A 12,799-nucleotide genomic window follows, 5' to 3' on the forward strand; every position below is an offset into this window, starting at 1 on the left:
CATTTATCGCACACATCTTAATCTAGGTAACCGTTTGTGTTTTTTGGCTCGTCGTAAGTAGTTCGTATGGATCAACTGTATGCCACGATTTGACACACAAAACTCTAATATGAATCGTGCTTGATGGATCAGCAATCGCAAACAGTTCATTTATTGGCGATGATTTTATTATAGTACCGTTTGTGATTGATACATCGCACATAGTTTGATCGATTGATTTCCTATACATGTGTCGTCTTAGGACCTTCCTGCAGTAATGTTAGATGCAATACTTATGGCACATCTAAATGTGCTTTAACAAAACTAAATTATTATTATACCAAACAAATTCACTCCCGTAATTTCTCACAAAAATATATTTGAATAATGATAGTGATGCTCACTACTATTGATTGTTGAACATAATTCACCTTTAGAGTTTTTCCCGGGTGATCACTCGTAAGGCTAAGACACTGTTTACACTATTTTGACCAAAAAATTTGTATGATTCACCCTAAAGTCAACGCTTGGTTTTGGTTGGCAGAAAATAACATACTGGTGCAAAAGAAAGTCAAGTTTATTCGATGGCTTTTTGTAATTATTAATTATTTTTTTCCAATTTCTGGGTGTATATACACCCAGGGATTAAGGCATATTTCCTCATTCTCATGTCACTAAATTTGCCGTCGAAAATTTTCAGAGTTGCCACGTGCTCATACCTAATGTTCGGTACTCCTTCCTACGGATGCATAAGACATGTTACGTTGTGCACCGTGACTAAAGACGGAGAGGAAAACAAAAGTACTTAATATTTATTTGCTAATTAATAACATTGCATGCAATGGACTAACCACTGCATGCCATGTTAGGTAGTCATAAATCATTAAAAACATACACACCCCACGTTTCTTATTGGTTGATTCCTTTATTAATTTCAAGAAATCAAAAACAAGGCGAGAGTTAATGCACCGCGTCTGAGTGTTTTAGGATTATTTGGTCTTCATAAGATAGACTTATGCACCGATACAAAGGGAATACAAAGCAGTATTTCAAAAATGAACACCAATGGTTACTTGGGAATTTGTGGGAATACCAAGACTCAGACACATCTCTGAACTCTTTTCCAGCGGCTTAATTTGCGGGTGTCTTGAGATCCAATAATTTTAGCTGTTCAACAGTACCTGCCGAGCTTGAACATTGTGGTCCATCAGCGATAAGTCAAGATTAGGGTACTAAAAACATCTCACCGGTAGTTGGCAGCGCTGTGGCCGGTAGGATACTAAGGAATCATGACGGGTCAGTGGTGTTTGCGGCCTACCGCTTCCTGTTCCATTGCAACGAAGCGTTGGAGGCTGAGATTCACACGTTGATGCAAGGTATGGCTGGTCATACAACACACTAACAAACCGGTCATTCAACACACTAACAAATCGGTCATTCAACACACTAACAAACCGGTTCTGGTTCAGTCTGACTCTTCTGAGGCACCATCCATTTTATCGGGGAATATGCTCACTCATATGGACATCTTGCTGAAGAAATAAAAGAGCTCATGGAGGTTAGGGAGTTTGTTAAACATAGGCTTAGAAGGGAACAAAATAGGGTTGCTGATCGGTTGGCTAGTTACAACCGTACAGAGTACAGAGTCTATTATCGCCGTATGGATCCATAGAGGTCCTTGCATTGAGAACTTGTGCCTCTTGATTGTAACCCTGTTACATTGGAATAAAATTCCCTTTTCTCTCACAAAAAAAATTATAAGTTCACATTTCTTCTCACCAATGCTGAATTTTGTTACTGATTCATGGCTTGGTCCATAACTGTAGTATAATAAGTTACAAATTGACCTTATAACATAATTACATCCACCACACAAATACAATTCTTGGACCATCAGCACCTAAACAAGCTCCCATCAGTACCAACCATAGCTGCCAGCTTAACATGATTGTTGAAGTTAATTTGCCAAGGAAATCAATGATAAGAGCTTGCATATACACAAAGGAAACAACATATAACAACAACCAAAACTAATACATATGTGGAACATAAGAATTATACTATTTGTTTTTTTACCTGAAGTACAACCATTATCACCAGAATGGCCACGAGGTGATTCCCGCTAGAAACCTTGAATATGTTCAGCTCATCTGTTTCATTGCATTGAACTCATCAAACACCTTAGAAAAGAAAGATGGCATGATATATATGCCCAACTATGTTAACAACATATATTCTAATTCACATTCGATGAAACTATTAAATTACACCAGTACATCAGGAGGTAGTTACTCCTGAACTATAAAATTCAGAATTTAAGCTTCTAGTCCTGAATAAATGGATACAGTAAACAAGTACAGAAATTGCCAAGTTATGTTCTCTATTGCCCAAACACTCGCCAAGACTGCCTCATTAAAGGATCGAGGAGATACTAGTAACTAGCCAAGTTAGGAGGAATGACAGCCATATCTTGCTTTGTTTCTTCAGATCCAAACGCACGCTAAAGGCCTTTCTTCCAGATAAAAACTGGTCTGTCAAGCCCTAAAATAGTTACACTGTACATCAGATGTAGAAATACACATGTCACAATTGCAAGGACAAACATTACTGCTCCCCTCCTCATTTTATCGCAAAAGATAAATTCCCTCTCTAATACATAATTAATTAATGGAGGCGGTATCCCAGAATAATCTCATACATAATGAAGATGCACTTGTGATGATTTATAAAATGGATTATGTTAACCTTTGAGTCCTTCATTTTCCATGCACATGGGATTTCCCACAATTTATGCAGGGGCTAAAATATCATACTGTTGAGCACCAGAATCAGCTCTTTCAGTCCTCAGTTTCACAGGAACAATTTCATCTTATGACTGCCGTAAAATTCAGTACATACTACTAACGCAAATTTCACTCTCCAACTAAGATTTTTAATGAGGCACTCTTCGCTACTAATATTATCAAGCATAATCAAATATCTCACAATATCAGCAGGCAATCAACAAGGTGGACCATCAACATGCATTTTTGGAACTAGAATGTGGCACAGAGAAATATGATCAACAACTAGGGAGTGGAAATTATGCTCTTCTATTACAAAGGGATAACAGTTAGTACTTTGTACTCCCTCCATGGTGATCTAAACACTCTTATATTTCTTTACAGAGGGAGTAGCATCTAAGGCCTAATATAAATAAAGGCTTGTGTGACTGACAGGCAAACAACAGCCAATTAAAACAATATTTTTCTGCAAAACCTAAATATTGTACAAGGAACATCTTTACCTCTCATGTGAAAGAAACCCTATGCACACAAGGTTAGACAATTAAAAATACATAGATTATATTACCGGAAGTAAAAGGAATGCACCTTTAGTTTGAAATGGAATATCTGAAAAGCCTACCTTACAGGGAGATTCAAAAGAATTATCATGGAACCTTGATTTAAATCTTTTCAACTTGCTGATTGCTGGACTATCAAGGAGATCAAGGAGAAGAGGGTTAAGTCCTCTTGGTTTGTGGGTTGAGTCGACCAAAAATTCAGCAAATATTGACAGTCGTTCTCATTGCAATGAAAATAAATCCATCTGGAAACTGCTAGGAGCCAAGCATTGCTCCAGACAACATGAAACACAGAACATAAGTTAAATTACTCATGTCATCAGATGGATAATCACAATAATTTTACTTGTGACATTGGGGTAGAGGTGGGACGCAAATCCTCACAATGGCAAAGTGTTGGTATGGCACTAGCTAAGCTTGTAATTACTGTTGCTCCCCAAAAGCTCGAGACATTGCCGTTCAAATAAATCCAAATTGAATTCTGTGAAGTTGGCTAATGGCAACTAAACAAGAAAATTACGTGATGCACTGCAGCTGGACTTCTGGAGTGAGCAGAGATTTGGGAGCATTACTGAAGAATATACGTGATTCTAAAGAATGCACACGCAATGAAAAAGGGCTGAGAAAAACTCTGTCCTTGCCAGAATCCGTACCAGCCTCAAGGGGACGCAGGCCTTCCACCGGCAGGAAGATACAATGCCCCAGGCCCGAATCCTCTGCAGTCGATTTCACACGCTGATGCCCACCCCCGAATCAAGCAAGAGCAGAAGCACAACAGTAGGGACGCTGTAATGTGTCGCCGCAAAGTCGAGGCCCCGATTCCTCCGCGACTGAAGCCGAGCACCGACGAGGACACCCAACGCAAAACCGCCCGCTCGCGGCCGAAACCGATCGACCCTCGCCTCCGACCTCGATGCTGCTGGTAGTGGAGCCCGCGCTTCCCAGAAACTGCGGGGAGGCTAGCTCGCAATACCCACGTCCAAAATTTCTTTTCCTCGCTACAACAACAACAACAACAAAGCCTTTAGTCCCAAACAAGTTGGGGTAGGCTAGAGGTGAAACCCTCAAGATCTTGCAACCAACTCATGGCTCTAGGACATGGATAGCAAGCTTCCACGCACCCCTGTCCATAGCTTGTTATTTGGTGATACTCCAATTCTTCAGGTCTCTCTTAATGGACTCCTCCCATGTCAAATTCGGTCTACCCCGACCTCTCTTGACATTCTCCGCACGCTGGCCCCAGATGTCATAACTCCCAGGGCCTCTGGGAGCTTGACTAGTTTCACTTTCCCTCCGTTGCCACCGCCGCCAGTCTCTCCACCTCTGTTGCCTTGTCTACCAGCTCTTTTCAGCAGTGGGATCATCGCCTTGGTTACTTGTGTTACTCTCGTCTCTCATCCTTAGTTCGGCATGGTCTTCTTGAAACTTGCAAGGCCTTAATGCTGCACTGACTCGAACCTTTGCCCTCTGTGTTTGCCTTAGGCACCCCTTGGTGATTGTCAACCGTATGTGGTCCTTTAGCTGATGCAAATCGCTTTGCTTTCCTCCAAAAGCTGAGTTGCGCTCCTCGCAACCTGGTCCTTGGGTCGTTACCGGTGACTCCAACTTGATCTAGCAGGCGGGGGGCGGGTAAGAATAACGCTACCCTAGAAAGAAGATAGATGGGCAGATTTCACCGTTTCCTTGATGACCTTGGGCTTCGCGAGATCAACCTCATCAGGCGGCGCTACAGTTCGAGCAACGAGCTACGGTCACCAACGTTGGTGCAGCCAGACCGGTTGTTCTGTTCAACGAATTGGGGGTAATGACATCCTAGTTGCTTTTCTGCGCGAATACTCCATGGCTTTAGATTTAGCCTATACACCACGATTTTCACGCCTAGGGCTCACTAGTCCCACTTCAAGGATATCTGGACAGATTTTGATGGCTTCCGCCAGGTGGTTGCTAATGCCTAGCATGTGTCGTCGCACCTTTGCCAACTCTAGTGTTTGGATGTCTTGCTGAAGCATATGGACAACACATTGCAGCTGTGGAGCGACCGGCATATTGGCAGCATCAAGCTACAACAACTCATGGCTAAGGAAATCATTTTTCAGCTCAACACGGTGCAGGAGTCCTGACAGCTGTCCCAAAAGGAGTTTAATCTGCGCAAAGAGTTGAAGCTTAAGTTGCTTGGTTTGGCCTCCCTCAAGTGCATCATCCCCCACCAGCCCTCCGCTTCCACTAGCTAGCCGAGGAAGACGCAAACACGTGCTACTTCTACATCCATGCGTGCCACTGCCACTGCAAAAATCACATGGTTGCCATTGCCCGTTACAATATTGTCGCCTTGACCCATGAGGATAAGGAGTAGACGTTGGCAGACTACTCGTCCATCATGGGTTGCGCTATCCCTCGTAGAGTTGTTTTACCAACTCGCTTTGGAGATCTTCAAAGATGAGCTTGCCCTAGTCGTCCACCAGCTCTATTTGCTTATACCGGGTTGCCTCGTCGAGCCTAACGATGCCCTCATTGTCTTGGTGCTAGAGAAGAAAACTCAAACCATGTCACGCACTTCCACCTGATCTGTTTGCCGCATACCTTTGGTAGGCTTTTCTCTAAGCTGCTTGCTCTCCACGTCATGCCTCGGCTCCCAGAACTGATCAAGGAAAACCAGAGCTCCTTCATGCTCACCACTAAGGGCTTGCACATTAGACACATCGCAACCCTCATGCTCAAGGTTGACACTGTGAAGGCATTCGATTCAGTCTCATGGCCCTTCCTCCTATGGTCTCACGGCAAACCGGCACTGGCAGCTGATTCAACGAGTTGGTGTGGATGATTCTACCATAGACACCCTCAACAGGGTGCCCGAGAGGCATATTCTTCACCATCATGGCCTGTGGCAAGGTGACCCCCTTTTGTCTTTGTTGTTTCTTCTTTGTGCTGGAGGTGCTCAACGCCTTGTTTGTGCATGCAAAGAACATTGTCATGTTAGAGCCATCGTGCTGGCGTGGCGTCAGGCACCTCATGTTAGTGTACAATGCCGAAATGGCCGTCGTCCTGTCTTCGACGTGCGGCAACCTGATCTTGGTGGCACGTCGAGCTTATGCACCAACTTCGACAAGTGTTCCTTTGCACCAATCTATTGCAGCATCGCCGAGATCTAAGTGATTAAGCTAAGCTTCGCATGTGCTTTCCCAGTGCTCCAGTGCACCTACCTTAGCCTCCCCTTGTGCAAGATTCGCACGGTCCACATGTAGCCTCTTCTAGACAAAGTTCTCAACTGCATCCCCACTTGGATTGAGAATCTACTAAACATGAGAGGCTGGCTCATGCTTGTCAAATTAGTACTTCTCTCCATCCCAGTCTATCAAGCCATCGCCATGCAACTGCCTCTGTGTTCACTTGCATTGGTCGAGAAGTACATTCGCGTTTTCCTTTAGAGCGGGACCAACATAGTCAGCGACGGGCAATGCATGGTGGCCTGGAGCAAGCTGTGCTTCATGTGGAACTCAGCGGCTTCAGGATCCTTAGGTACATCTCTCATTTGCTAGGTGGATTCCTTGTTGAGCAGGGCACACTTCCTCAGTTCTCTTGTCCTGGTGCTCATGCTCAGAAGGGTGTTGCTGAGCGCAAGCAGCGTCACCTTCTTGAGGCGGTTCATGCGTTGATGATTGTCGCCTCTCTTCCACCTCACTTTTGGGTTGAGGTAGCTTCTACTTCTACCTATCTCATCAACATTAATCCTTCCTCTGCTCTATAGACTGACATTCCTCTTAAGCATCTTTTTGGTTGTTCTCTTGACTACTCAACACTTCATTTGTTTGGTTGTATTTGCTACATTCTTTTTGCCCCCCATGAATGCACAAAACTAACTACTCAGTCTGTTGAGTGTGTCTTCTTAGATTACAATGATGCAAGGGCTATCTGTGTTGGGATCCTGTCAGTCGTCGGATGCACATTTCTTGGGATGTGACTTTTGATGAGTCTCGTCCTTTATATCCCTGTCCATCCTCTCCTTTGACCTCCCCCATTGAGGATATTTATTTCCTCACTTTTTCAAATACACCTATCACTCAAGTATTGCCCTCGTCCACCCATCCCACCTTGTCTTCCCATACTACTGTTGTAGACCCCACACCTTTGTAACTTGTGGCTTCCCCATTGATTCCCCCTCATCATCTTCTTTACTACACTGATCATCCGCGTGTTGTGAATTCTTCTGATGAGCCACCTCCCTCGACTATTGTCTTCTTCTGTTGGCAATGCACCACCTCCAGCTTAGCCTACTTATGGCTTCCAAGCTCGCCCGCTTCTGCCTACTGACCGCTATGGTTATTCTAGCACCGCTCTTCTCGAGACGACTTATCATGACGTTGTTGCTCATCCTAAATGGCAACATGTGATGGCATCGAAGATTGATGCTCTTTCACGCATTGGCGCGTGGGATCTCATTTCCCTTCCTCCTCGTGCTCGTCTCATCACTTGTATGTGGGTCTACAAGGTTAAGACTGATGGTTCTCTTGAGCATTACAAAGCTCGTCTAGTGGTGGGAACATGGTCATGACTACGATGAGACATTTGCCCCTATGGCCCACATGACCACTCTTCGCACACTTTTCGCTGCGGCTTCTCTTCCTGATGACATGGTTTGTCATCTTTGTCGCTCTCTATATGGCCTTAAGCAAACCCCTCGTGTCTGGTCTGAACGTTTCATCTCAATAGTGATTGCGGCTGGTTTTTCAGCAAGTGCTCATGATCCTGCACTTTTTTCTACATTTCAACTCGTGGGCGAACTCTTCTTCTATATGTCGATCATCACCGACAATGATTCTAAGTACATTACTTTCTTGACATTGAGGTTTCTTCTACCTTTAATGGCTTCTTTATTTCCCAAGAGAAGTATATCCAGGATTTTCTTGCTCTTACTGATGAGCGCACTATTAAGACTCCTGTGAAGCTCAAAGTCCACCTTTGTATCCACCTCCGCTCCCTACCAGTCCGGCTAGGCATCCATTGTCTGGTTGTGGGTTACTATGTGTGCTGCCTCGATCCCACATCTTGTCTTCCCTTGTTAGGTGGCCGCATCACCGCACTCGGGCACCACCATCGGTGAGCAAGAGCACGAGCAAGCGTCCTTTCGACCTTGTTCAGTCTGATGTCTGGGGTCCATCTCCCTTTGCCTTGGAAGGAGGTCATCACTAGTATATTATCTTTATAGATGATTTCTCTGAACACACATGGATATATTTTATTTCTTCCAGGCCTGGGCCCATGGGCGTGCAGTTCGTGCGACGGAAACATGGCCAATTTCCAAGGGCCATGAAATTCCTAGCACAAGGCAGCCCATAGCAAGCAGCAGCCAGCAGGCCTGCTACTCGATATCCAGCAGCCAGCAGCCAACAATCGTCTGTGGCATCCCAGCTCTACTGTGAGTTGCAGCAAAGTTGTCATGAACTGTGGAGATCCACAAGCAGCGCCGCATGTACATGGGCAGCAAATTTAATAAGAAATTTAGTTTTAGCCATGAATATCAAAAGTAGTTGAGATATATATTTAATTCACCCAGTGTTCAATTAACATGTGAACACAACATGTGTAAGTGTGACCCTTAAAAAACTTTTTTGTATGTGAGAAAGAATAGTGTGCGTGTATCAAGATCATTCTCTAATGATGAAGATTTAACTGGTGTCACACATCAGATTTACTAACCTGCAATGTGCCTAACAATCAGAAGATTCCAATTCCATTAGCTCAAGCTAATACAGAAGCTGCTCAAACAAAAAATGCAGGCAGTAAACCAATCACCGCCACGTCACCTTCTTACCTGCAGCTTGGGAGCAGGCTGCCGCCATCGACCGCCGCTCTGCATCTTGGCGGCTGGATCCATCCCGCTGTGGTCATCGGTATCGATGGAAAGTGAGTGCTTGGAACGGCCCGCCGCCATCGACCACACTCACGTCACCTTCCCATGGTCTGCGAAGAGGTGGCCTGGGCGACGACGCGGCGAAGAGGAGGAGGCCACGACGCAGCGAAGAAGAGGAGGTACCGTCAGATTGGGAAGGCCTCCTGACTCATGCCCCTCCACCCCAGCTTGAAGTCTCAATTAGCATAACAAGGAGACATGAAAAGCCCATTCTCAAATATGTGATATATCACGGCCTGTGAAGGCCAGAAATCTGCTCAAGCTAATACAGAAGCTGCTCAAACAAAAAATGCAGGCAGTAAACCCACAGGCCAGAAATCTGCTCAAGCTAATACAGAAGCTGCTCAAACAAAAAATGCAGGCAGTAAACCAATCACCGCCACGTCACCTTCTTACCTGCAGCTTGGGAGCAGGCTGCCGCCATCGACCGCCGCTCTGCATCTTGGCGGCTGGATCCATCCCGCTGTGGTCATCGGTATCAATGGAAAGTGAGTGCTTGGAACGGCCCGCCGCCATCGACCACACTCACGTCACCTTCCCATGGTCTGCGAAGAGATGGCCTGGGAGACGACGCGGCGAAGAGGAGGAGGCCACGACGCAGCGAAGAAGAGGAGGTACCGTCAGATTAGGAAGGCCTCCTGACTCATGCCCCTCCACCCCAGCTTGAAGTCTCAATTAGCATAACAAGGAGACATGAAAAGCCCATTCTCAAATATGTGATATATCACGGCCTGTGAAGGCCAGAAATCTCATCTACGGAACTACAAAAGTGGAAACATCTAACAATGTCTGTTGTGTGTCCTTCTCATATACTTTATTTGTCAAATAGACTGTAATAAATAGTATTAGGTATCTTTTGCCGAAGAAATCACATCACATACAAAAAAAGGCAAGTCTTCATCTATGTGCTATCCTTGTGAAGTCACTAAATCCATGGCTATGGATTTTCCTCGTTAGCTCTGCACACAGGCCTCTACACTGCATTATTAGTGTAAAAGTGGCAGCTCTTAGAAGCGTTATATTGTTCGGTAAAGCTTCACCCAAGAATTGTGCAAAAACATGACTTAATAGACATTAAAGGTCTCATGTTCCTCACCAAGTGCATGAACACATGTCAGGCCCGAAGTTCTCAAGATTTCAATACACGTTTTATAGATAAAAATCCATGTTCACAGGACCGCCAACTACACAACAAAGCATGGAGATTATCTTTGGAATATAACATATAACAACAGCGAAACAACAACTTAGTAGCAACCGTGCATTTAAGGGCAAAGGCCAAATTCTGTTGCTACTGAGTTGTATCTTGTCTGAAACTGCGCCCAGATACAATTGGTAGTATTAAACAATTTGGTTCCAGGTGTGTGAAGGAAAAGGTAACCTCCTTATTTTTCAGGTAATATCAAATATATGGCTCTACATAGGACTTAATAGACCTACAATGGTAGGTACTGAGATACAAATTTAGATAATTTAATGAGAAAGCTAATGCCACGATCAAAGTATGTCTGTATATTGTGCTAAGTACACTTTAAGGCTTGAAGAAAATGCGCATATATGTCAAACGACGTAACAGTGGGTCCCATTCAGTAAAAAAAATTGCAGCCAAGTATAGAACCAGCAAATTAAGCAATATCTGGATCCATCCTCTAAGAATAGCTATTTATCCAACATCATACCTTGGGTCATTGGCGTAAGCTGACGGCAAGCTAGGATAGCAAATAAAGAATAGATCTGCTACTTTCTAGTAATTCTACCAGACATCTGCATGGAGAAAACATGGCATCAGAGGTGAACGATCAAACACGTGGCAAGCATCAAGCAAGGCCATCAACCATTTAAGTAATACATGAAAAGAACCACCATATATGTTAAGGAGCGAGCTTTTGCGAAATAGAACATCGTTGGGGCAAGTTGGATAATGAGTTTCAGTTAGGATAGGATAAGAGTTAACAGTCAGTACATGATAAGAGTTACAGTAGCATGCAAGCAGTATCAAATGAATCTAAAAAAGCAAGCCCACGGGTAGGCACAAGCTGAAGCAACTCTCAGTTTGACGAATGTGTGACCTCACTTAAACATGGATTGACTTTTAAACTACCAAAAGGGGTGAAACACTATAATGGATTGGAGCACATATGTAGGAATATGCAGACCAACAATTTGGCTTGAGCAAGTCAAATAAAAAAGTATCAAAAGGGGTGAAACAATAACCTGAGTGTGTGGGATGACAAATGCACGCTCGTCATGAAGCATATCGGCATGGTGCAGATTTGGTTTTCTGAAATAAAGCATTAGCAATTAACTTTTTTTTCATCACACATGGCCAGAGATATGAATGACCAACATATTAAATCTCCTTCTTAAAGCATGCAAGCCGCTGATATAGGTAGCAAACCATCAGCTAAAGTAAGATACTGGACACAAAATTTTATTTACATAGCGGCAAAATGCTCTGCTGTACAAAAAACATGTAGCATCACAGAAAATCTCCCCAGAAGAAGCTAGTTTATTTTCACATGGCCAGTTTACCTTTCTGATAACTAAAACAATGTGTCAATCAAACAAGAGAATAAAGTTATAACCAGATTGATCAAGAAACCTCTATTGCTTGCATACACACCAATGAAAGGTAGCTGGCAATCTGAAATTGCAAACCTGGCTAAAGGAAGTGAAAGCTCTAAACTGAAAGGAAACATGGGGGAAGCTGAGCAGTGATGGCACCATACCTCCAAGTGCCTCGCTGTTGTCGATAACTCCCTGCAGACTACCAAGAAGTAATCGCTGCTCTCTGTGGCCTCCTTTGAAGGATCATCTGAGACCACCGTACTGTATGCCAAGAAACAAAACAGCACGGGGAGTAAATATTTTTCAGATCAAGGACGACTCACCGGGGGGGAGGAAGTGGAGCGCCGCCAGCCACAACACGTGAAGGCCATGGGACGGGAACCTTCACCCCCTCCTGCTCCATCTGCTTGTTGTTTTCGATGGCATGAAACTAATCTAGCAAACTCAATCTACCAAGATGATGCCCCATTAATTTTTTCATATAAACACATATATAAAACAAACTGAGCAGGGATAAACAATAGGCTATAGGAGTACATGTAGGCAGTGGAAGAAAACAACATCACACTGGTTAAAGTGCAAAGGAACACCCCTGGGCTAGAACGTATAGTTTCCTGTAAAGAAGCATCTTCAGACAGATAGATCCAAAGATGCACGGACATGCAAACAAATGACCTCTCATATTACGACACCTCTAGAAGCAGACTCCTCTGGACTTTCCCTACCAGCCACAACACTCCAGGCCGGACACAAGAGCCAGTTTCGCTGTATAAACTATTGGCAACAAACAGGTAGAAGACAAACCTGCCTAGGAGACACCGACCACCACAACGACTCTGCTTACAAGCAACGACGAGCAGCAACCTGCCTAGGTCAAGCCTGCACATCAGCCCGCGCTGAATGCACCGCTGCAGTTCTACAACAAGAACAACCGGGGAAAAGCAGATTGAGGGAGGAAAGGGATACACAGTCTATGAGGAGAGAATGAACAACTACAATCA

General features: G+C 44.2%; 1 protein-coding gene across 9 annotated transcripts in view; it reads right to left on the reverse strand.

The window, feature by feature from the left end:
- Window positions 1–1,764: 1,764 nt before the first annotated feature.
- Window positions 1,765–12,799, reverse strand: part of LOC125550572 (proteasome subunit beta type-5-B-like) — a 40,185-nt gene continuing 29,150 nt past the window's right edge. The window contains exons 2-7 of one of the 9 annotated variants that reach the window (XR_007301698.2): window positions 11,960–12,714; window positions 11,445–11,511; window positions 10,910–10,994; window positions 10,327–10,414; window positions 9,132–10,208; window positions 1,765–2,129 (exon numbers count right to left, since the gene is read on the reverse strand). The gene's annotated coding sequence lies outside the window, so the exon portion shown is untranslated. Of the gene's footprint in view, window positions 2,130–2,211; window positions 2,535–8,831; window positions 10,209–10,326; window positions 10,415–10,909; window positions 10,995–11,444; window positions 11,512–11,959; window positions 12,715–12,799 lie in introns of those variants that run through there. The other 8 variants (XR_007301696.2, XR_007301707.2, XR_007301708.2 and 5 more) reach the window with 8 other exon arrangements.

The sequence above is a fragment of the Triticum urartu genome, chromosome 1A, assembly GCF_056163025.1.
Source record: "Triticum urartu cultivar PI428250 chromosome 1A, HENAU_Tu73, whole genome shotgun sequence".
In the NCBI taxonomy this organism is placed as follows: Eukaryota; Viridiplantae; Streptophyta; class Magnoliopsida; order Poales; family Poaceae; genus Triticum; species Triticum urartu.